This window comes from Oxyura jamaicensis, chromosome 1, assembly GCF_011077185.1.
Source record: "Oxyura jamaicensis isolate SHBP4307 breed ruddy duck chromosome 1, BPBGC_Ojam_1.0, whole genome shotgun sequence".
In the NCBI taxonomy this organism is placed as follows: domain Eukaryota; kingdom Metazoa; phylum Chordata; class Aves; order Anseriformes; family Anatidae; genus Oxyura; species Oxyura jamaicensis.
This window is the reverse complement of record NC_048893.1, coordinates 162,815,979-162,840,978: the sequence shown is the minus strand read 5'-3', so window position 1 is coordinate 162,840,978 and position 25,000 is coordinate 162,815,979. Positions and strand designations below refer to the sequence as shown.

General features: G+C 33.3%; 1 protein-coding gene and 1 long non-coding RNA gene across 9 annotated transcripts in view; both read right to left on the bottom strand.

Moving 5' to 3' along the window:
- DACH1 (dachshund family transcription factor 1) overlaps positions 1-25,000 on the bottom strand; it is a 386,987-nt gene that overhangs the window by 331,435 nt on the left and 30,552 nt on the right. The gene's annotated exons all lie outside the window — the stretch shown is intronic.
- LOC118163831 overlaps positions 23,529-25,000 on the bottom strand; it is a 2,354-nt gene continuing 882 nt past the window's right edge. The window contains exons 2-3 of the long non-coding RNA XR_004749205.1: positions 24,799-24,955; positions 23,529-24,150 (exon numbers count right to left, since the gene is read on the bottom strand). This is a non-coding gene — a long non-coding RNA (uncharacterized LOC118163831). The remainder of the gene's footprint in view (positions 24,151-24,798; positions 24,956-25,000) is intronic.

The following is a 25,000-nucleotide window of genomic DNA, read 5'->3' as shown; positions in this document are numbered from 1 at the left end:
CACTACTAGCATTTCTTCAAAAATAAAGGAACCAAAGCTGTAAAATCACATATTGTTCAAACAAACAAAGTGTTTTATTTTAAGTAAACACAAGACTAGATTGTATTATGTAATGCTATGTAATTTAAAGTGTACCCTTTTAAAAACATCTGCAATACATTATATATATTTTTTAATAATGTAAATTATTATTGACTGCTTGGAGGTTCTCAATTAAACTTTTTATTACTATTATTGCAGCCATGACCATGAAGTATATGCACTTGGTAGAAGACCTAAAACAGGAACATGAAAAAGTTGTCTTCAAATTGTAAAAAAGGTTTATGCATAGTTTAAGACTCACAGCATGCTTATCATGTTGATCAATGTTATCTTATTTGCATATACTCCATATGGCAGCATTCATCTGTTGTCTTTTGCTTACATGTAGACCAAGGACTCCTTGGTCTGTACGGAGTAGGTGCATGGTGAGGGCTTCTAGAAACAATGGTGATGTAAATGAGACAGAAATAATAGCAAATAAAAATAGGATTTTTTTTTTTCACCTAGGAAAGAGCTTAACTGCACTTTAAAAATCAGATCTAAAATTCAGATTATAAATACACCTGTTTTTTTATTACTGATAAGATTGTCAGTTTGTACTAATATACTTAATAGAACTTCTGAAATCATGACTGGACAAGTTTCAAAAAGATACATTCATGCAGATACTGATTAATAAATATTTAATGGTCTGTGTTACCATCAGCAGATAACAGTACATGAACTTCAATAAATTATTTTAACACTATTTTGCAACCACTTTGAGGCACTACTTTATTTTTTGCACAGCAGCAGTTAACATGCAGTTAATAAAATTTGAAGTCAGTTAACACTGTACTAATTCCTTTGTATCATCATACTTCACTTATAAAATTCTGCCATATGAATTCTACCTTATCTGTCTCAAAATTCCTTGATCATATAACCATACTTTTTGAATGTCATTTATGTAGTTTATAAATATGAAAATACCCTGAAGACACTGGGTATTTTCTACATATGCGGCTTTTGGAGTTTTAATGAATCAACTGTTACTGACATAATTTTATACAATGGAAAATGTATTATCTAAACACTTCAAGGTAAAAATACATTTTGTATTTAGATAATACAGTCATGGTTTTCAAGAAAACTGATTCCTGGGACGAGATTGACAGGCAAACTCTTAGTAGCATCTTAGTATTTCTCTGCAATACAGTAGAAAATATCTTTAGCTATTCAAAGTAAAACTTTCAGCAAATGTGCCTAAGACATATTGACCTTCTTATAGTCAGGAAATGCATCTTACATCTTTATGTGCTTTTAAATATAATTTGTCTAAACTGTCTAAGGTAAATCAAAAAAACTATCACTCAATCCCCTCAGTAGAAAGGGTAAATTTTAATTGCAGAACTTAAAACCTCACAATTAAAAGCTGTGTTGCTACTTAAAGCTAGCACAAACACAAGAATGCGAGTTCATGCATACAAATCAGCTTTTCTACTACATCCAGAAAGGTTTTTCAAAATAGCCTGGATGAATGTATGTACCTTTTACATTTATTTACAAGGAAAAAGAAGAGGAATAATAGCTGTGTTTTAACAAAATATGAATTCTTTCTTAGTCACTTTGATTTGTAAATTACTTTGTGATAATCCATATTTGATTAGCAAAAAAAGCTAAAATAATGTTGATAATTCAAAAGTAAGTATGCAAATAAAAAATATGAAAACCAAAAGCAAACAGAAACAGGAGAGATTCTGGGGGGAGTTGTGTTTTTGTTGTTGTTTTTGTTTTTCCTGGAGCAAGGCATTTTGGAAAAAAAAAAAAAAAACACTCATGGCATAGTATTTCACACAGTTAATCAAACCAACAGGTATGTGAAAGTAAATCAAAAATTGAAACTACTTGAAATAGAAAGAAAAGAAGAATGTAATTGAAAGAAAAATTACATACTTCTCAGCTCTGTGTTTATGAATTTATGCCAGATTCACAGCTGTTTTACCTTGAAAGGGCTTCATTTAGTCAATGGATCCATATCAATGCATGCCAGATGAGATTCTAGCCTTTTATCTGCCAAATCCATTTTATAACCCCTCCTAAATAATCCAGTAGACATTTTATGAAACTACATCAGCCATTGTGTTTTACTCCATTACCTTTATCCACAATCCAGAGGTGGGTATGTGGGCAGGATTTTGTATAAGCTAACCAGTCAATTAATAGTCACTTTATTTTCTCAGGAAGTCAGAAAGAAGCAAAGATGGAAATGGTACACAGTGAACAAACACGCTGACATAACATCTCAAAAATCTTCTTTGGTAAGAGGCTTAGGTCTTAAGGAACTATCAACAGATGCCCTATAAAATTGTCAGAAGATTTCATCAATTTAATATCAAAATAACTGAGATACCATTTTCTTGCTTAACAGCAGAGGTCTGATTGGAATCATTCTTCATGATGTTGAAGAAATAGAAATGTGCAGATATTCTCACAGAACCTAAACATTTCGCATTTTACATTGTCCATAGCTGCATGAAGGAACTATCCAAATTGTTCATCACTTATAAAGATAATTACTTGAAATTCATTATTAAAATTATAACTCACAAACTTGTGAATTGTTTTGTGAATGGTGGTCTCCTCAACAATAGCATGAGAAAGTTCTTTTGTTTGACTTCACGAAAAAGAACTATGCCTGAGAGAATGGTGCAAATACCTGGCTTGGCACTTGGTAATGGATATCGTTTAATTTTATTTTCTCTTCTCAAAGGGAGGAGGGGAATCTCTGCTAGAGTTCAAGCAGAAGAGATGATGTGGAGGTGATGAAAGAGAATGTTAATGGTAGTATGGTATATTAACTTTGTGGCGTCAAGTAAACATTGTACCAGAAGTTACCCAGGGAAAAAAGTTTCAGAAGAATCTTCTTGGGAGTAAGAGGTGTCAGAGTATTCCATTGCCTGTAAATGACTTGGAATTAGCATCAGCATCTTGTTTAATACCAGGTCTGACTTGCAAAGTATATTTTTTTCCTGGCAGAAGATTTGGGGTACATCTATGGGGTGAGGAGAAAGTATATTAGCTAGCTGGAATAGACAACCCATATTAAAGTAGTATCAAGATCAGAATACTGATCTAGCTTCTAGACCTAGTTAAATCTGCCAAAACTCAAGCCAATTCTTTGTCCTCACTGCAAATCAATTTAAATTTATAGTTTATAACACAAATGTTATGATTTTATGATTATAAATTTAAATTTATAATGCAACAACTTCATACACAGCAGCAGTAAATCTGGATTCCCAGCTGCTGCTTCTTAATGGACATTCTCCAATGTTTGGCTCTCTGAGTTCTGTGTAATTGGGCCTCTTGGTCTCACCCAGTCTTGCAACAAGAAACAGCAAACAAGTAATGAAGTCATTAGTTTCAAAGACATCAATATATAGGACCAATCCTGCTTAGTGTCAGCAAGGTTACCACTGTTTGGTCAATGCTCAACATCAAGGGACCTGAACCTGACATAGGTGTCATTTTTCTTTCTCAATTACCTCTCACTACTCAAATCAGTGTTGTAGTACTCACTGAAGGAAGCCTTCCCTGAAGAGTACACAACTCTTCTGTGTAGCTATCCTCTTCATCAGTAACATGAACCATCTCTTCTAGAAAGTACAGTAATCTAGGAAAGTGCAAATCTCATCTTTCACATCTGCTAGGAGGATTTTCGTGCTACCTATTTATGAAGGAGGGATCTGATTTACTCCAAAAAGAAGGACTAATTATCTTTATTGGCAAGTGAGTGGTCTGGAGTTTGGACATTTTCTGGTCAAATAGAAATTTGACTGTATAAGGGGAAATCAAAATAAAAGCAGTTGTAGGGGAACTCGAGTCATTCCCCTTTTTATGTCCTTTCAGGCCTTTTTTTGTGTTGGTGATTAATATTTTCAATGGAAAGAATGCCCTATTCCCATGCCTTTCCTGGATTAACATAAGCACACAATTTGTGAGAGATGAGGCCTGAAGAAGAAACAGGGAAATGAATAGGTTTTGTTTCTTTACGAAACCAAGCTAAAAACACATACATGGCCTAAAGTATTTTAGAGGGCAAGAAGGAAGTGCTGGCCTAAAAATACCCAGGAATAAGCTTTCTGAACAGTATCAAACTTCTTCATAAAGCAAGCAAAAAAAAGGGGGGAAGGAAAAGTTCACCTCTCCATATTTTAGTATTACTAAAGGATATATAAATGAATATTTGTTTCCTAAAAGCAAAACAAGACCAAAAAAAAGAACCATTTTCATCCAAACCATTTTTAAAGAACTCAATCTTAGATTTTTCTTTCACTAGGACAGTGACTTTCAAATGCCTACTGTCAAATGTAGTATAAGATCTAATAATTTATTAAAAACATTTAAAATAACTATCCACAAGAAATGGAAAGTTTGAGAACTAAAAAACTACAGATATAAAGGAATTAAAAGTAGGATAATATTTCTGACAAAATAAAAGCAATCACAGAAAGAGGTGTTCAGCATCCCTATATAAAAAATTAGTGCAGATTTTCAGTTGGTATAATAGGTCCACTGACTGCAATGAAATTTTGTTAAATTATATGAGCTACAAAACTGTCCCCAAGCATTACACATGCTCAGTTAAATACTAAGCTAAAATGCATTATAAAACGCAGCTTCTCACTTACACAAGCCTTCTCAAGCAGGATCACCTTATAAGATACAACTGCCATCCTGTTGTTCATGTAATATTATATAGTCAGTAAAGATACTGTTTTGCTAACACTTGTGCTAACATTTGCCAACACCTAACATTTCATAGAGGTTGAACCAGCCTCCACAGAAGCAACATCAGCACAGTAAATGAGAGCAGATAGTCAAATTGCTTTCTTCAGCTGTTCCAAGTAAAAGCTGGACCACACTCTACTAATGTGAATGGAAGTGGAATGGGAATTTATTTTTTTTGTATGCAGGGAAAATGCTAATTTTTTCTTATTAAATCAATTTAAAATTCACAGTAAATATATATATATATATATATGTTTAAGAACCGCTGCTGTTTCTGGAGTGTCGGATCACTGATGTTATTTAGGCTGCTAGAGCCTGAATCTAGCATCTTACTGTTCAACATAATAAAGAAATCATTTCTGACTAATAAATCTACGTTTAAAACAATAATCTCTGACAATACCATAAGCCTTTGCTGGCTTAATAATTTTCAGTCATCTTGAGAAGCTCTAATTTACACAGCCAGTTGTCTTCTGAAATTTCAAAAAGGTACAGAAAAGAAAGCATAACACCTTTAAAGAATAAAGATTTTTTTTTAAATGTTATTCATATAAGAATATACGGCAATGAGCTATTTTCCCCATTTCAGATTATGTGAATTCTCTCAGTACATCAAGCATGAAAGAATTAATACAAAGGAAGCAAGTCCAACTAAACAGTTGATGTTTTCTTTAATAAAGTTCTTTCAGAAAGAATTTAAGAATGTTTTGTTCTTAGTGTTCCACAATTCTCTTAATTCTTTGTTCACTAAGGAAAAATACTCTACCGTTCTCTGTTATTTGTGCTTTTACATATCCTTCTTAAATTGTCAGAGTACTAAGCAGAGTACTGTTCCTTATGCAGTTTGAAGACATTTCTTCTACAAGAAAATCACTAAAGGAGAAAATCAGCTCCTAACTTTAGTACCACTAAGCAGTTTTATATGCTGTCCTTTCCTTGGAAACCAACACAAAATACTAGCCAAAACGAGGACAATGGGAATTTTGCTGTTGCCTAAAACATCACCATCATTTCACATTTTGATCGTGTCAGAAAGGTGATAGTTGCTCATAATTTCTACATACAGAAAAGTTCAGTGTTCTCCACTCAACTTGTCCCTCAGCATCATGCATCACTAACAGCTGTGGATGAAGAATCTTTTTAGAAAACCACAGAGGTGTGTAAGCACAAATAACTGTATCCTTTTTGTTACTCCTTTCACATTTATTCAAACACTCAATACATATTATGCTAAACTGCCTTGCCATATTAAAAAATAAAAACAAAAAAATATAGATATAGATATCTGTATACATATCTACGATACACAGTCAGCTCTCAGCTCTGTGATATCACTGAAACATCCTGAAGTACTTGCTGTCTTTCATGCACTGATATATGGCACTTCATCACAGATGAAATCTGGCATATTTTTGTTAGATTAAGTCTAAATAAAACAAAAAGGCTGAAAAGCCATAATCCACAGGAACTGTGAAGACTAATGGTCTAAAAAAAAAAATAAAAAAATAAAAAAAAAAGGCAAGGAAGAACAAAATCTAAACATTTAGGCAAAATCTTAAATTTTAATTTGTTCAATCTATGTATAATTCTTGCATGGCATGAAAAAGGTGTACTGATGGAAAAATGAGTTCTATTACTCATATATGTAAATGACACATAACATGAAAATTACCTAGCTAGCATACTTCCAGAAGCAAGTAAAATTCTGCAAACACCTTACAGAATGAGTATGAGGACTACCAGTATGACAGACTTCGGTGTGCTTAGTTTATGGATCTGAGCAAAGCTTTGTCTCTAACTTCCAAGACCACATTGGCATCAGTCTAAACAATAATAGCAGGCTCCGGAAGAAATTTAATCCAATCCACTTCTTGTAGAATGTGTGATAAGATTCAGTATCTGAAGACTAATAACAAATAAAGTGAATCAATAAATAAGGATTTCCTTGGTATTACTCTCTTTAGTCATAAGTATGAACTTTAAAATTGCAACTGGTGCAATTGGAATTAATTTAGAAAACAATATTCAGAAATTTGTGAAAGTGCCTGAAAAACATCAAAACAGAACTAATTTGAATCAATATTCCTTATATAACTTCTCTTCATAACCCACTTTCATCACCCATTATAAAAAATACACATAAATTCTTCTCTGGATATAAAAATAGTTGCATAATATTTATTGCTGCTCATTAGCATGCTCAGTTTGTTGATAGATTGTCTTTGTATTATACAGGGGGAAAAGGAAATTGGAACCAAAACCAAAAAGCAGTTTAATTATTTTAATTAATTCCAGCTTTCAAAATAATGCAAAAGGCTATTGAATATTTAACAAGCTATACAGACTAAAATGTGTTTATGTTGCATAATACAAAGTTGAACTCAGTAGAAAGGCCTTCTTTTATGTTCTTCCTAAGTCACATTCCTGCTCAACTAGAAAAAAGATATCACAATCTAGATTATAAATAGATTCTGTGTAAATGTACATGTAAATAGGTGCTTTTGATGATATATGTTAATGCAAGGTACAGATTATCAACAGCATTAAAACAAATTTGTAAAACTGATTACTAACATATTGAAGATAGACTCTCAAGAAACTCTCTTGCTATCAAATTAGGAATCTTGAGCTCCCTATAAACATCCACTCCTTTTTAACATATTGGACAAAGTAACTAAACTAATTAGTTAAAAGTAAAAGTGCAACCTGAGGAACCCTCATAAGGAATGTAAACTGAACGGGTGGGGAGGTCTGTAGGTGTCAATCAATAACAAAATGCAAACTGTCAAGCTTGCTTTGCTAACAAACTGTCACATCAACAATATGCAGTTAATGACTACAAATTAACTGTATACCAGATGCTTGACACTTTGTTATGACACTTAGCAAGCTAGTTGACATTTGGGGGATCAAAGCTTCTTTAATTACACTTTGTATAACATGTGCAACCTTTATGCTAATGTCCACATATTCCTTAGAGCAAGACTGTTCAAGTAGCAGAGAGAGGGTTTTTTTGGACTTTGAAACATTCCAGTAAATCCAGATTTCAACTGAGACAAAAATACTGAAAAACTTCACATCGTTATTCAGTATTATCACCTTATCTAAAATAACTCTGTAACTTGATGTACTAGTATACTATATTAACTCTCTTATAGACACCCTCTGCGTGAAATAATACATTTTCAAGTGTTAACAGTATCTATAAAAGGAAGCACTAGACACACATCTAAAAACATCTCAGTGTTCAACCTAATGTCTAGAATCAATGCTAGATCTTGATACGTCTTTCCTGAAACAAATTATTTTTTTCATCACACAACCAAACATAGGGCAGCCTAAAAAATATTTTTAATTTAGCCAACACTTACTATATTATTTGGTTATGCTTATAGAAAAGGTATAAAAACAAACAGCCTGTTTGCAAACCCTTATTAATATGAGCAAATCCATTGATTTGTTGTTGTTGCTGTCAAGAAGGTACATTCTCAAGAATTTTAACCCTTATTTTTAACTCTTATTTTTAACTCTTATTTTTAACTCTCTTTTAACTCTTTCCTTAACATGGAGGTTCTAATATTACACAGGAATTATGTGCGAGTTTGTAAATATATATGTCACTGGGTTTTGTTAAAATAAAATTACTTATTCTTTAAATACTGAAGAATTTTCTAAGCAAGGGAAAAACACCTGCAAAGCAAAACATTAACAGTAGTATCTGCCTTCCTATGAGAAAAGTGATTCTTGGGAAAAAAAAAAAAAAAAAAAAAAAAAAAGTATAAATGAATAAATTCAAATGGATTTTTTTTACATCCTAGACAATTACCTCAGGCTCTTAAATACATTTTTATTTGGATTGCATTAACACTCCTTAACACCATTCACCAATTCATTTTTTACTGTAAAGCAGTTATTATAATGGATGTTAACTGTTGAATGTTAAATACTATGCTTACCATAATGTATCAGTGGACATCTGTATGAAGATATCCTTGATATCTTTGGGAAAGCTTTCAAATGATATGAAGCACTAAGGTTATGTTTACATGTCTCAGCTCCTCACCAGTTTTATTCTCCTTGCTCTGTGAGTTTCTCTTTTTTTTTTTCTTTTCCCATAGCTCTGTGCAATTTCTGTGCCAAATATGTAAGTCTATCAGGCCACATACTTTACACCCTTCTTTAAAGCACACTTGCATAGTAAATTGTATTGATCAGATTCATCTGACCTAACTTAGATACCTAAAGTGTAAGCATCTCCATCTGAGCAAATCATTCCTTAGATTCAACTGAGAGGAACAGGAAATTTTAAGGCATAATTCATCTGATCTATTTTAAATATTCACATTAGGAGCAGATGAATAGTACTCTGGATGAATACTTATTTCAGTACAAAGGGATGACTACCTCAGCTGCAGATTAAGCCTTTTCTCAGGGTTTCCTACCAAAAATCTGTTCTGTGCATGCATCTACATCTGAGGGAAGGGAATGCATCAATACCACTATAAACATTAATAACTTTCACTAGTCTTGAAAGAGTAAGATTCCATCCTTGAAACTCATAAGACTTTACTCACTCTATATTTGAAAAAGATATAATCTCATAAAACCTAAACTTATATATACCTCTGTACTGTACACAAGACTATTATTTATATATACAAATACAGTTGCAATTGCATAAAAGCAGTGAGCATCAAGGTTTTGTTGGTCATGAAAGAAACACCTGTTGTTTGTCTACATTCATGGCTTAGCAAAGATAGCTACTAATGCATCTGACTTGATCTAGAAAGCAAATTTAGCCACTCTAAGGTTTAGTGTACTACAGTTTTTTAAAAAACATCTAGTAAACCATTCCTATTAACAGACAAAGGAAACAGGAAAAAAATATTAAGCCCAGATGCTTCCTAACTGAGCATCGGATACCAAAACAAAAAGCTAGTTGGGCTTGTAAATGAGAGTTTGACCACCTAGATGGACATGCTATGCGAAAGAAGGATATAAGTACACAGATTATTTTGTTTTGTTTTGTTTTACAGAATTCACTTAGATCTCTGGGTTTCAGGAGCAAGAACAATGCCTTCATGACTCATATGGTATCAAAGCCATGTAAGTGATGTTATTTATCCCCTTCTATTGTTTCTTATACTAAATTATTTCATGCCGGATACAGCTTGTTTGTGTTATACTCTAATTAATGGTAAAAAAATTGTGTGTTTATCTGCTTTCCATTACATGGCACAACACTGCATGTGGTCAAACGGCCATGAACACACATGCCTTTTATTAGAAACCCTTTTAAAGTATCACCCATCATCTACAAAGAGCAGCACAAAAACTAAAAAGCTGCAGAGACAATCACAGAGAAACATAAAGTGAAAGTCTGCTGTTTGAATTCCCCATGCAATGCTCAAGACTTAATGGGTCTGCAGTGATACTCTTCTGAATACCATTTAACCCAGCTATCAAATCCAAAAGATCTGCTAATTCAGTTTAGCTTTTTCTTACATGGCAGCAGAAATACATGGTCAAACTAAAGAAAAGTAAGATTTTTTTCCACATTCTTACCATAATTACAAGAGCCATAGTAAAAAGATAATTCTGTTAATTGTTCTTTAATCTTTAAAATAAACAATAATAATAATAAAAAATAATCTGATTTTGAAACATCCCAGAAGCAGTAAGTCTACATCTTTACTTATTTTTCCCATACAAACTATATTTTGGACCACCACCACAAGTTTGATTCTATTCTGTAATCACATGAATAGAAAGTAAATCGTGAAAATTTTGTTTTACCAAGTTCTGCATGCTTTTATAACCTTTGTTTTCAGATTATTAGTAAGAAAAACGCTACATGGTTTGCATAGTAAGGAATAGATAAGCATTCCTTAATAAGAATCCTAAACTTTAACTTTCTGCTTATTATTTTTACTAAAAATAATCTGGGGTGATCATGTTCAGTCCTACTCTAAACAAATGTAAAATGAAGGTTCTCAAACTTAACAACAGTATCTCATACCTGTAAAGCTCAGGGAAGCTTATTTTCTTTCATTTTTAAAAAATAATATTCAGATAAAAGACAGATGTTTGAGATTGAGGATGATTATGCAACTGATACAGTATCAGTTGTTATCTATTAGGGAAAATAACAGAATTATCATTTCCATTATTTCCTATATGGTGCTATGAGCCATGTAGTAATAATTCCGTTAAGTTTCCTAATATAATTTTAAGTGCTATATGTTTGAAAAAAAAAAGTAAAAAATATATGAATATATCCACTTATGAAGAAAGCTTTCCCTGATTAGAGCTCATTTCCCTAATATACAGATTTCTAAAGACAGCTCTATTTTAGTTATGTAAAACATGTAAAAATGGCATGTGCTCAATCACAGCTGAATCTGAAATTAACTTGTCAGTTTAGCCACTATATTTTGGGGTTGGGAGAGGGAAAGTTCCTCCTCAAAAACTTTTTCTGTAGAGTAAATGGCTAACAGTCCACTGGCATGACAATATTTTTAAAGAAGGTGGCCTTACTTTATTATTTTCAAGCATATTTTCCAGGAAGAAGAAAGCAGAAGATTTATTTGAGTCTTCAAACAGAACTTGTTCTTGCATGACAAACAAGCCACACCAAATAATGCCCCAATCTGTTGGAATCACGTCATACACTAATGCCATATCCAAGAATTGGGAAATATCTGACCTGTTGTACACCCCTGCCCCTACACTAGACACCCTTGATACATTTTCCAGTTGATGTAGAGAAATGGATAATTCCAGGCATGAATCATCTTATCCTTCAGTGGTCATTTCAAATAGGTCTGAGAAGAGCCCACTTTTTTCCACTCAGCACAAAGCAAGCTCAAATATGACGTTTCTGAATAGTGGATACCTAAATCTGGACTAAAGAATCCTACCTCAGACAGTATTTGAGAACAAGTTACAAAGCAATGCTATATATTTTTAATTTTTTACAGGACAATGGTCTAAGTAAAAGAAACTCAGAAAAAGTCACAGAAAAAAAAAAAAAAAAAAAAAGCCTCAAAATTGTAAGATAGAAAACAGAGAAGTTGCTGAATAGAGAAGTTACTGAACAGCTTATCTTGCAGCCCTTAAAGAAACATGACAAAATTCCTGTCTCAAGTGAGAAGACATGCAACTGCTGGATTACTTTAATCCACATATACATTTATATATGCTGTATGTGTGAAAGTAATTATTTCTGTGCATATTCACTTTTTAATCAGCTAAATACCTGGCCATTAATTGAAATTACAAACATCAGAAACAGCAAGCCTTGTTGCTGCCATGTTTAGCTTATATTTTCCCACTTCCTGAGCAGAACAGGATTTGAATTTTTTGTTCTGATTAAAATGGGCAATTATTTTTTTCAAGCTGTAAAAACAAAACCTATCTTTAAAAACTGCTTAAGTTTGTCACAATCATAGAAAACTCATTTGATGAGAGTTATCAGACTTTGTGAGAAAAAAATATATATATATTATGGGTAACTGTATGAAAACTGAATTGGAAAAAAGCTTTTCAACAGTTAAACTAAACCTCTTGATATCTAAGCAGCATTCACATAATGATACTAAAAGCTCAGAATGGAACTTCAGAGGGCTATCAAGCAATGAAGGATCTCATAAAAAGACAAGTGATTAACTTATTTAAACTGAGCAGGAATAGGAGTCAAAACCCTCTCTCTATCATTTATTCTTCCGTACACAGCATTTTGCTTTGGAATAAAACGATCCCACTATTGATACTGTGTTCATGATTTACCACAAGGTGAAACAAAATTTAGAAGATTATTTGGATCAAGTTTGGATCAAAAAATCTGCTGCTCATAAAAACAGAAAACAACTAATTTAATGAACTACAATCACTAATATGAATTCAGGCTTAGAAACTGGAAAGTTATTTTTCAAAAAAAAATCCTATTTTATGGATTATTAAACTATTAAGCCATTTTACTGGTTTACATCCTTGTATGCATTTGCATAAATCTATTCATAAATACTCTTGATATAACAGTTGTATATTAAAAATATTACATTACATTTTAAAAATAAATATTTAAATGAACCCAACTTAGAAAAAAAGTACTTGATACAATTAAAAAGCCCTATAGCATCTTGGTAACGTGTCCATAATCAGGACAGAAGTTTGTTAGATATATTATAACCGTAACACACTTCAGAGGATGCATCCATAGAAGATTAAAGTTTGCTGTCAATTCATTATCTCTAATAAAACTTATTAGATCAAGCACAAAATGCTTGAGCAAGGGAATGGTAGCTAAATACACAAACTTCAAAAGAAAAGAAAGTTGTTCAAGGACAATCAATTAAAGGTTTTATGACACTTAATAGGTCCATAAAAAAAGTTAAAAATAGTTAAGTAGGATAAATATTTGTTTAACAAATCGTAACCTTGTTGCAATGTTTATGGCTAAATACTGAACACTTTACAGGTTTGCAGGATAATGCAGCCATTTCAAAATACACAGCACAGAGAGGCTTAGACTGTGATACCATGTTTATGCTTATGCTTTGGAGAAGCACTTTAATACATCAAGATGATGTCTACAGAACTAAAAAACAGGACTCATTTTCTCATACCCAGCAGTATGTGGGTTATGGACATAGAGCCCACTATTCTCTATCCTCAGTATTCTGTAATCAGTACATGATCTATATACAGCAGCCAGTATTCTCATTATTTTTTTCCCCTGAAATTAAACAAGAAAAGCAGTCATATATTCAAGTGTTGTATTCTTTACTCCTTGTTGACTTGTCACACAAAACAGGATTCTGGGATGTGACTACCATAATGCAAAAGTAAATAATTCAGGCTCTACGTGTCTTTGGTTGTCACCCAGGCTTAGAGTTATCTTCTCAATTTTTGTTTACGTTTCCATCTCCAAAAGCAGTTAAGGCTAGACTGTTATTTGGGGGAACACTAAGGCAGGCCCTGCTCCAGTCTGGCATTTTTTCTGATAATGCTTGCAATTAATCAATAAGTAAATTAATAATAATCTTCATTGTAAAAACATGTGCAGATAAAGATAACTTGCAGAAATGGGCAACACTGTCTGCACCATCAGGTAACTATTACAAACAAGACACATTATGGGCCTATGAATTCATTGTGTAATTTTTAGCTTTCTCCCTTACACTGTATTGACAAATGGGGTGCCTTTGTTTCACTTACATTTAGATATCTGCAATGTAGAAATACCCATGTGGTAGGGTCATCCTATATGCTTCTTTCATAATCAGTGGTGCAACACAGGAACTTCCACAGTTTGCTTCATTTGATCAGTTTTGAACTTCTTTACAATGAAGCGAGTAACATCTTCGCTATAGTATAGAGTTCCTTAGTTATACTGTTATATATAACTATAGTTATACTGTTCCTTAGTTATAAGTATACAGTTCCTTGACTATCAAGACAAAAACCATCGTTTGATGGTTCAGATGTAGATACAAATTTAGATGAAAAAATTCCACCGCTCCAAGATAGTTTGAACACTGCAAGTACAGATACTACTGGTGGGAAGTCTAGTAAATTTTCCTCTATCACCAAGTTGTAGTAGATGTGTAAGGTATGTGCTGCATTATCTAGGAAATTTCATGAGTGTACCCAGAAGTACTAGAAAGTGGAGCATTTTCTAGGATAGCATTTAAGAATTGCCCAAAAAAGAAGGAAAAGAAGGAAACAAACCTAGTGCTATCCTGTCCATAGTGCCTTTTGGAAATAGTTCCCAGAGTGGACTGTCACCTGAAGTACAGCTGGGTTTTCCTTCAGAGGAAAGTAGCTGGTTTACCTCAAAAGAATACCTGACAGTACACACAAAAAGTTATGGACTGCGGTTGATACAGAAGTAAAAAGGGAATTAAATCATTTCACGGTCGAGGAGTGACCACAAAGACCAATTGTAACTAAGACACCAAACACAAAATAAATAAATAAATAAATAATCATTTAAGATACACTGAAGAAAATCTGCCACAGAACAAACACAAATATTTTGAATATATTTTGGTCTTCTTTTGTTAAATATGCACACATATGAGAGCTTTTGGAACCTTTTTAATTATGTTATACCGCAAAATAATTATTTTCATTATGAAACATGCAGCAAATTAAATACATAAAACCAAACTTAGCATTTCAATACAGATACGTATACAAAAACACATATACAGAAATGTATATATTGCATATGGTTCTAATCTACATATACACGTTACAGCTCCATAGGGAAATTACTTTTTTCAGCACACTAAAATGCAGTATTTAAAGTATTGAAAGTAAATTTTGCAATAGTGTGTTTTCACCTAAATGGTAAGTATACCATTAGCTTGTCTTGTTCATGTTAGATATCTGTTTATGCCATGAAGTTCAAACAAAAATGTGACTTCTTTAAATTCCAAGCAAGCAATTTGTAGGCTGCTCATCCATTATCTCTAAGCATGCTCTCTGTACAAGGTCTACTAAAGTAATGGTTCTTTCATCAAAGCCTAATGGTTTGTTTCAAATAATCAAAGTAGTGTTTATATCACTGTCCTCAGGTGCAACCATTTTGTTTCCAGGAGAACAGTATAGTACACGCTAATGTCACAAGTGATAAATCAAAGCAACTACATTTGTTTCTCTACCTTAACCAATCTACCTTATGCCTTCAACAACAGCAACAAAAATCACCCTGGCATTTGCACTCTGTAGTTTACTCTGAGAGCATGAGCAATTTTGCCAGTAGTAAAACATTGTATGTTAAACAACTCACTCATTCCCTTCTTCTAATAATAACAAGTATAGCTTGACTTATGTGGGAACTAGCACTGTTATCTGTAACAGAATAGGATGATGCTTCCTTCCACTACTGTATCTCATGAAGCCTGAGACTTTTTTTATGCAAAGACTCTGTTTCTGATAAACTCAGTTCTCCATACCATAGTCTGATACAAATACACTATTCCTTCTAATGTATCCGTCAAGCAAAAACAGCAAATCTCTGGACTGAACTGTGTTAAAAATAAAATAAAAAATAAAAAATTGAACTTACCTGACTGATACTTCGGAGGATCTTAGAGAATGTATTATATAATTGGAGAATGGATATATAGAGCAGAAGTGAAGTTAGGTCTACAATGATGTTTCCCTCTCTTTATATTTTGGGATGTTTTGTTGAAAGATCAGTAAGAGTTTTGTGTTTCTAATGTAAGACAAGAACTTCAAACGTACACCTTGTTGGGTTTGGTATAGTAATTACTCTGGTAGTTTATTTTCTTTAACAAAAATTTGCTGGGAAAGTCAAGCAGGCAAAGCTTTCTGTCCAATGGGAAGTAGAACCTGCATAAGCCATCAATCATGCCCCATTTTCAATTAAAGGACTGACACTGATAGTAGCAGTAGGAGATTCTGTCAGTCCTATTAGATACAGGGTGAGAGTTGCCTATATTAACAGCTGATGGGCTGAGAATCATGGGATAACATGGGAACGATGATAGACAAGTGAGATGGAATAGATCAAAGGTTTGCTTTATGATTCTAAATACAAATCATCATCTTCATCATCATCAATATCCAGTGCAACCCCAAGAAAAATAACACGTGTTTTGTTCAAGAAACCAAACTGGAACAGTTGCGCAGTTGGTTGGTGTATTTGAATGAAGAAAGCAGTTAATATACTGTTGCCTTTTGGAAATGCTACTACACTGAACAGGTTGTAAAAACATGAAGATTGTGTGCTATAGGAAAACAAGCAAACAAACAAAAACCTTTCAATTCATTCAAGTTTGGAAATCTGAAATGCAAAATTAATTGTGAAGCAAATGGCCACCTGCACTGCAGTTCTTCTCATGATACCAGTCTGCTTCCTAGAAATCAAAATTTGGTAAATTGCCCAGATCTGACAGAGCATATCTCAGGAGTTACTGTGATCCTACAGAGTATCCTGATGTACACAAAAAGGGAAATAAAAATCTGAAATACAAATACCATTAACAAGTTAAAATTAGTGTAATTTTGTCTTTATGATAACCCATATAGATTAATAGTCACTCTGAAATACAACAGCATTAATACATATATATATTCCTTTCAGAAAAAAATATATCAATGTTACTTATGCTATAACAAATTATTAAAATAATTTTGAAGGGTTTTTTGTTTGGTTGTTTTTGTTTTGTTTGTTTGTTTTTGAAAAATGTCAGCAGAAAATAAAGTTTATTCAAAGTATTTTTTCCTGGGTATTGACACAGAAGTTGGTCTGTAATTTTAAAAAAAATAAAAATAAAAAAAAATAACTCTGAGAATTACGACTTTTTGTTTTAACACAGAACTGTACGTCAGCATGAGAAGGACAAATTGACGCCATGAAGAAAATGAGTAGTCTGAGGAGACAGCCGGTTCCTGAACCTTCTTGCTTTAGAGATTTTCCTAACATGCTAGGCCTATTCTTTTCCCAAGTCGATTTATGGGTGCAGGAGGAAACCATACATAAATTTAGTGCATACCAAGGAAAGAAACACCCAAGAAAAAAATCTGTCTTTTTTTGTTTGTTTGTTTTTTGTTTGTTTTGCTTTTAAATATGGCCATCAAGAGAAACAGAAGAACAGAAGTTATTCAGGTCTGAGGAGTACAATCTGGAAGATATAGGAAGGCCTATTCAGCTTCTCTTTCCTATTTGTTTTCTCCCAGGTGCTTAGCAGGAGGACAGAATACACTTTTTAGAAGCCCCTAATGGCTGGCTAGCACCTAGGCAGTAAGTACCAAAACAGGTAGCTAGCTGATAGCTTCCCTGAACTGAGAAAGCAAAGAGGCATGTAGACATGAACACAGGGCAAATGTTGAAATGTAAAAATGCTGAAGCATTTTACCATCTTCTGCATCCTGTTTTCAGTTTCTTCAGAACGTGAAGCTGAGCAGCTTATCTCTTCATTTCTGAAGCAAACTTACAGAGTGGCTCCAAACATATAATAAGCTTCTTGAGAATAGGTAATAAATAGAGATAGAAGTGCTATCCCAAAAACATGAAAAGAATCTGAGGATTAAAATGAAAAATGTTGGAAAGTTAAGAAAGGAAATCCCTTTTCTGTCTCTTATCTATGCATGTCAAGGTTGTTACCCAATTTCTTCAGATTTCTCAAATGCGTAACCCTAAAATGTAAGACAACAAAAATTTCTTCAGCCTAATCTTATCCAATATAGAATAAACTCCAAAATTAAAATGTGAATAATTGGATTAAAACAGACATTAAAAATACATTCCTACTGACTTCCTTTTGCATGAGTCACCGCAACAATCTTTTTGAAAAATAAAAGGAACTACCAAATATAATTTCGCATCAGTTCATTAAGGTGGGTATTTCAATCACTGAAAAAAAGCCTTGAAAACAAAGACTTACTTGGCTAGCCATCTAACACTAAATAGTGATTAATTTTCTACTACCACACTCCCTATTAGTATTACTCCCAAATGTTCAGTTTAATTTAAGTACTTTCTGATTCATGAACAAGGGAATAACATACCGCTATAAAAAGGTAATCCAATCCTAAAATGGCCTTAAACCCCATAATCTGCACTTCAATGGCAAGGGAAACTGTATAGTTTTGAAACTGTAATCAAGATTTTTTTTTTCCAAACACACACACTGGAGCTGTCCTTTGCTCCCATCACTTATTAGATTACAATAAGACGACCATGCTCTCTTTATGGTGGGAACACAGTGACCCTGGGGTGATTTATAATCTTGTGAAACCCTGTCCATACTGCTGACCAGACCCTTTTTTTTTTTTTTTTTTTTTTTTTTGAGGTCACTATCTGTTTCTACAACTGATGTCTTCCTGCTGTGACAACACTGTTGGTTAACTGTCAGCACATAAGTATTTTTCAGGCTATGTATTATCTCTGCATGCATTTCTTGTGTGGGTTAACACACACAAACACCATTGAAAGCATTTATGTGGTTGGTGTTTAGACAGAAAAGGACTGCTCTACAAAATTCTCATTAGTCTGATGCCTAAGCTAGAGAAGACAACTAAATAGGAAAATAATGAAGTGGTTCTCTTAATGATAGAAGTAATATTCTTTATTCTAAAGCTATCAAACTACTACTGACTAAACATCATGCTGCAATCTTTTTATTAAATATGTTGTTTGCACCTCAGAAACAAAATATTTTGGATCTAGACATTAAGAGTTCTCATAATTAACGCTGAAAAAAATCCATGTGTGAATTAAATGCATTTTTTGAGAAATGTCTATAAAAGATTTTTTAAGCAAGAAAAAAAAAAAAGAGAGAGAGAGAAAGAAGCAGATAATGTACATTCATTGCAACAGAAAATCTAAAGAAGGCAATTTCCACAAATGGTAAAATAAATATGCAATTTTCTTGTTTAGTAAGTAAACCTGCTTTGAGAAAATATTTTTGAAGTTTCACCTCCCTCAACATAGTTGCTCTATGAAGGAAATAGTTGTCTGACGTATGCTTATTTCACCCAGTCAAATGGAAAGCATTACTAATGTTGCTATCTACAAATACTTTTACCAGTATAATTAAAAACAAAACAAAACAAAGAAAAAAAAAAAAAAAACTTAACTTCATTTCCTGCTGCTTCTTTGCACAAATTTCAAACTGCAGCATTTAAAAAAAAATGCTTGAAGTACATATACATTTTTAATCTTTTCCTAAAATAGGTTAACATTCATTTAATTTATACATCCAAAAATTAATCATTAAAGATAATTTAATTAGAGATGAACAGTGACTTTGTTATGACCCCTAGACAGAACATCCCTGTATAACCTGAGGTGAAAGTTTATGATTATAATAGCCACCATCTCCCCCTCAATTGTCTATGTACCCTGTGCTGCCTGGATTCCCTGGTATTGCTACTTTGGATAGTATCTGAATAGAAGCTGATTGTCTTCTGATCCTACTATCCATAACAGAAGTTTAAATTTAGTCTTAATTAGAACTTGAAATGTTAAAATGGCAAAAATTGTATTGAATTAGATGTTGCAGGATTCTCTTTTATAGATCCACATAGATCCACATAGTCCAGCTGATCCACATAGTACTGTGTCCTATCTTTCCCTGTTCAAGTTAATAGCATTTCAAACCAATTTTCAATACAAGTACAAATTAGGTGACTATCACTTGAAATATTAGAAAGCTATGTGTAAATAATAAATTGAATTATACACAAAATTTCAACAGACTTTTTTCATGTGATAGACTGTAGCTAAACTTTTTTTTTTTTTTTTAAACTAAGAATTTAACTGTTCAATATTATCACAAAGACAAAACAAAATAGAGCATTTTAGTCACTTGTGCCTGATAGTTTTTTCACCTGATAAATATCTGGTTTAGGAGAAACAAATAAGGAGAATTTAGGAGAAACAAAAAAAAAAAAAAAAAAAAAAAATTGTACGTGATATTTAAAAATTAAATAGACTTAGGCTAGGGGTTAACACCAAGTCTTCTTTATTGTTTTATTCATTATTGTCAGCTGTTTCAGAAGCATTAAAAAACAAACAAAAAAAAGTATTTCACTTCATGAAGATAAGGACAAATTGATAATTGTAGTAAATAAGTCAGGCTGTCCTTTGCTCTCAAGGAGGTAACCTACTGTTTCACTCCTCTAAGGACTTGTTTAATAAGATGAACAAAATCTCAGGAAAAAAAAAAAAATAAATAAAATGTTGATAAGTCCCTTAAGATAAAGTTAGTTTGGCAGTCCACACATTTCTCAATCATTCTTCCAGTTTGTTCACTCCACAAACTACAAAAAACATCCCCAATCTGCAGTCAGGAATCGTTACTAATGAATCCTACTTTAGGACAATCAAAGAACAGAACAGCAAAACCAGGAATAATTTCACATCTTAGGCACTCTTTATTTGCCATTAATTAAAAACAAAACAAAAAGTAATGACAATAAAAAAATATATTGCTTCTCTTCCAGATGCAAAACATTAAAAAAAAAAATATACACATATAGTTTTTAAAAAAATCTGTAAGATTAATCACCATCTCAAACTGCACTGAAAGTATATGTTTTTGTATCAGAGCACTTGTCACTAAAGCCTGAATGTCGGTCCCAACAGCCTGGTCTGATAATAATAGGCAAATTATATTATATTCATCCAAAATTTCCCACCCAGTGTGTTCTGGATTAAATACATAAATAAATACATACATACATATGTACATATTATTCCCTGTACCTCTAAATGTGGCTGCATGCCATTAAATAGATGCTGTGTTCCACTCATGACCAGTAATTTCAGTGATGGAGAAATGACCTTTATATAGTCAAAACAATGCTTTCAAAGCATTTCAACTACAGGGGTAATATAGACAATTTTGTATTTTAAGTCAGAGGAAATCATATGTAGGTGTACCTGTCCAGGGAAGCTATTTCAAAAAAAGAGCATGCCTTTACAAAGCATTTCATGTTTTGGATAAATCTGCATACAGACATGTAAGATTGGATTTGGTTGCCTGAACAGGCATCTGAAGTTATTTTAGAAGAAGAAACCATCTGAAAGTTACTTGTCATATCTGCCAGCACTTTACAGGTGTCTAACACTGGATGTTCTTACACACTGGCACATCTGAAGTGGCACTTGATGTCTATGTTTAGACAAATAAATTGTGACTCATTTCATCTTAGATTATTTGCCCCTAACTTAAAGCACCTAGTAGCTGTCTAAATCTAAACTAGTGATTAAGCCTCTTCCCATAGGCAAAGGAATAAAGACTGGCACCTCTAGAAAGAGATTCATCTTGACTACCATATGCTTTAAAAAAATGCTAATAGCTTTTCTGGAGCCACCCATCCCCTTCTATTTGACTATAAAGGTAGTGTAGTTTACATTAAAAAACAAACAACAACAACAACAAATTTACAGATCTGAGGTTAAAGGACTGAAATTCACTCCCAATGATGCTGCTTTAAAAGTGTATTAAGCTGCTTTGCATCTACTGTATGGAGAGTGTCTAAAATCAGATGTCTACAATGCAGTTATCTAAGCTTCCTTTATTGTCAAAGGAGATCTTGTCAATACAACCAAAGAAGTCTAGAAAGCCATTCAGCTGAGCAAATGTAGGTGTCTACTTTGGAATAATGTGTCTTCCTCTAACTGTATCGACTAAACCACCAATCTAGGTGTCGGAATCCAGAGTTGAGTTCTTCCCTAGGAGTTTGATCAGCTGCCTGAATACAGGAGCCTAGTGCTATCTGTGATGCTCTAGAGTATCCAAGACATGCGGATAGGCTGGCAGACTTGACGAAGGACCTCCAAAAGACTTGCACTCCTCCGAATGGCAGCTGTAAAACAGACAGACCCTAGGGCCTTTCAAATGCATCTAGATGCCTGTGTTTATGCAATTCAGTCATGTCCTACAGTTCCAAACAGCAAGTTAATTTGGTGTAGCTAGTGCATTAAAATTATATGTTAGCTTCCTTGAAAGTAACTTCCCTACATTCAAGTAATTTACCTTGTTGATCTAAACCAAGTGACTGGAAGATCTTCCCCATGCAACTTAAAGGTATTACTTCAGATACTTAACCCTGGATTTTTACTGTATTATACAATAAAATTAGTCATAAATTTTTATTTAACCGTGCTTTTAAAGTAACATTTTTATTTGGAAAAATGTACCCATATTTTCAAAATGAATGGATGGTGAATGTGACATTCAGCAGCTGAAAGAAGTGAAGAAAAAGGGACTCTGTTTTTCCATAAAATATATATATATATTTTAACTACAGCCCATTTAATTCTCTCTCACTCATTATCACAAATGTTTAAAATATTAGGAGCTGTTAAGATTTTCAGTCTCCACCTGATGCCTGCCACCTCATAATGATAAACATCAATGTGATAGTAACCACAAATGTGTTATTACTCTGAAGGTGAAGAATAAGAAAGCATGTCATAAACATTTGTTCTGCACACCTTCTGAGATATTTTAGACATCTAAGCTGTTGTTACGTGTCATTATTCTGTCAGTAGCAGATCGAATATGAGGTTTTCCATTTATTTCTCCATCATTCTTTCCATTCAACTCCAGTTCTCACCACTCTAAAGGTTCCTGTCCCTTGCTATAAATCATGCTAGTTCAACTAGTTGGCTGCATTCCAAAATAAAATGCATGAAATGAAATAATAATAATAATAATAAAAAAAGTATATATTTTTAATATGATCATTTCACAGAAACAGTTTAGACAGATAAAGAAATAATTAAATCAATGCAACTCATAGGACAGAACCATTGGCGGGAACAGGGAAAGGAATCTATTACATAGCTGCCAGGTGAACAGTAACATGGAGCCACTGTCCTAGTTCATTTCTGAAAATAACATCTGAAAAAAAGTTTTCCTGACACAGAGAACACAAATGACTGGAAATTGAAATCAAAACATGAGAATAGATAATGGCCTGTATTTTGTAAATCAGACTGCCTATCTATTTTCCATAACGGTCATTCATGAAATTAATGATTATTATCCATCATCTTTCTGTTACTAATATTTTACAAAAATAAAAACAAAATTAGTGATGCCATGATACTTTAGAATTATTTGTATACTTTAAGGAACAAGGAGTAAGTGTAAAATATATTCTGTTTCCTTTTATTTTATTTTTAATCATCATGTAAACTAGATGTTAGAAAAGTTTTTTTCTATGTGAGCCTGTATGAGTGCATTCTGGAATTATCTATAGTTTTGGATGGAGAGGTAGTTAACAGAAAATAACAAGCCAAAGAGTAGAAAAATATGTGCTGAAAGAATATAGCACATAAGGTTCACAAGTTCCAGAGACTGGTGGGCCTACTGAATCCAAAAAATCTTACATACTTAGGACACCAAGAAGCTGTGATTTCTCTCTGGGCCACCAACATCACCAAGCAAGCCACTGGCATCAACAACGGGCTCTTGCAATTTGGCCTACAGCCACGGGGCTGGCGGTTGCTACACACAGGGAAAAACTACAAAATTAAATATACACCTCAGAGCCTGGAAGCCATTGAAACACCAGTACAACCGTCCACTTGTGAATATACAATCTGAACTGGCCTTCCAGCTATTGTTACAGCCAAGTAACTGTGGGTAAATATTTTAGTACATGAGTGAACTGTGGGAGCGAATAAGGGAATGTGTTGTATGAACAGCTATCTAAAAATGCTAACAGCTTTGTTCTACACAATATAACATTCTACACATTCTACAAATACCAGCTTAATGAGGAAAAAAAACATTCTAGGAAATATAGGTCATGATCAGTGTCTTCTCCTGGCTTGATTCCCTATTAAGGAAAAGCAAAGAGTGATGCAGAAATCAACAATATGTTAAATGAGAGACACAAAATTATAGTGCTCCCGGAGATATCAACTCCTGACATGCTTCAAAACTGGCATTCTCAAAACGTGTCTCCACCTTCTACATTTCATATGTCTTAAAGAAACTTGCTTCATCACATGATCCTACTGCACCTCAGTATGTTGGTTTGAGTTATGTTGAAACTTTGCCATTATTGAAATGAGAAACAACTTGTAATCATTGCCTGTGGTGGTTGTTTGTTTGTTTTTTACTACTGCAACCTATCTTTCTTTATCCAGCAAATTACAGAAGCTGCAGGTTAAAGGATAAATACCAATTACCTAGCCTACTTTTCCATGTTAGTTATCTGGAAATTGGAACCTCATATGCCTAGTTTACTTGATTTTCTCAACTGACATTTTCCTATGTTGTCTAAAGATTTATTATCAGCTACCTCTTCATTTCTGACTAATTCATTGCAGCAAAAGTTGTTATTAGATCTAGGAGAATATGTTCAGCATTGCCGTTCTACTAACTCTTTTTCTCCTCCCCACCCACCCCCTTTTATACAGACAAAAAAAAAAAAAAAAAAGCCAAAACATAACTGAAATGTAGTGACTAAAAGTGCTCTAACCTCAGCTTAAGCTCTTGTATGTTGAGGTCACTGATTTACAACATTCTCTCTTCTTTCCATCCTAAGCCATGCACTGCCACCCTTTCCTCCTCATAGGTAACGAATTTGTGCCATGTAGCAAGACACTTCAGATGACTTGTCTGCCCGGAAACAAATCCTTCCAAAAGGGGAAAAAAAAAAAAAAAAAAAAAAAAAAAAAAAA